This window comes from Pteropus vampyrus, unplaced genomic scaffold, assembly GCF_000151845.1.
Source record: "Pteropus vampyrus isolate Shadow unplaced genomic scaffold, Pvam_2.0 Scaffold558, whole genome shotgun sequence".
NCBI classification, from domain to species: domain Eukaryota; kingdom Metazoa; phylum Chordata; class Mammalia; order Chiroptera; family Pteropodidae; genus Pteropus; species Pteropus vampyrus.
In genome coordinates this window covers 22,685-24,184 of record NW_011889339.1, presented here as the reverse complement: position 1 = coordinate 24,184, position 1,500 = coordinate 22,685, and positions in this window count along the sequence as shown.

Sequence of the window (1,500 nt, the reverse complement as noted above, 5' to 3'; positions counted from 1 at the left end):
GAAAATCACTATTTTTCAACCACGATAGAAATAGTTAACTAGGCAAAATTCACCAAGTAATGATAAGACTAATAAGGTGGAAGTTTGATGTGGGATAAGACATTTATCTAATTTCAAACTATTGCCTTGAAAGTTATTTATTAATTACCACAACTGCACAGTGGAGAAACCTGGCAGGTACCACCCTAACTTAAGTGATCTAAGTCAATGTCACGAATATAGGACAAACCGACATTCTATGCCTCTGGAGAGGACGCGATAGCACTGAAAAATATGCAAATCCCATCGTGGCGTTCCCAACCAAAATGGACAACCTCAACCGAATCATGAAGAAATGTCAAACAAACCTTACTGAGGGATAGTCTACAAAAATAACTAGCCCATGCTCTTCAAAAACGTCAGTCATGGAGAGCAGACAAGGGCCGAGGAACCGTCCCAGACGAAAGCGAGCTGAGCGTCATGGCAAGCTGATGCGATTCACGGACCTGGACTGGCTCCAGGGCCAGGGGGAACTAGCTAGAGGAGACACTGCGGGACAAGTAGGAGGCCGGAATGCGGGCTGCGGGTTAGATCAAAGGGGCGTGTCCTCGATCTTAAGAAATTCACACTGAACTGTTTAGGAGAAAACGGATATGTCCGCAACTGACTCTCAAATGGCTTAGAGAAAAACAAGGGTGTGTGCACAAACACACACACACACACACACACACACACACACACACACACACACACACAGAGGTTGAGGGGCTGCAAACGGTTAAGCAAATGGTCAGATCATCCTCAACTGGTAAATCTGGGCGCATGGGAGTTCTCTGTACTAGAGCAACTTTTCCTTACGTTCGAAAGTGTAGTGAAATAAGTTACAAACATTTTCCAATGAGACTGTTAGAAAAAGAAAATGAAATAAGACGTATTCAATCCGACGGAAGCGGAGAGCTGATGAGAAGCAGCCTTGCGGTAAAAACGCAGTAAAGAACAGGGCACTTCAGGCGGCAGGAGCGTGGTTTGAGGGGAAACGGGGCGACGCAGGGAAGAACGGGGAGCCCGGGGAAGGCAAACGGACGCACATCTAGATGAACACTAACCGCTTAGAACAAAGATCATGTCTCACGGGGTCACAAAGCATGGAGAGTTAAGACACATGACAAGACCTCCACGCAAGTCCAGAAAAAACTAACGGCCAAGGTGGCGAGGTCCTCGCACCGTCCGGGAAGGAGAAGAGCTGATTCGGGGGGTCACTGAGAACTCGAGTGCGTGCTGTGACCCCCAGGGTGACCCCTAGGACCAGACAGAGAATGCGTGACTAACAAGCCAGTCAAAGCGGCAGAAAGTGGAATAGGGAAAAATACTGATTCATGCAAAACGAGGCGGGAAAGGAGAAAAGAGGAGGAATAAATGTGACAAAAATAAACGGAAAGATGAGGGTTTTAAATATAAATATCTCAGTCATTACATTCAATGCAAATGAACCACATACCCCTATTAAAGGGCAAAGACTCT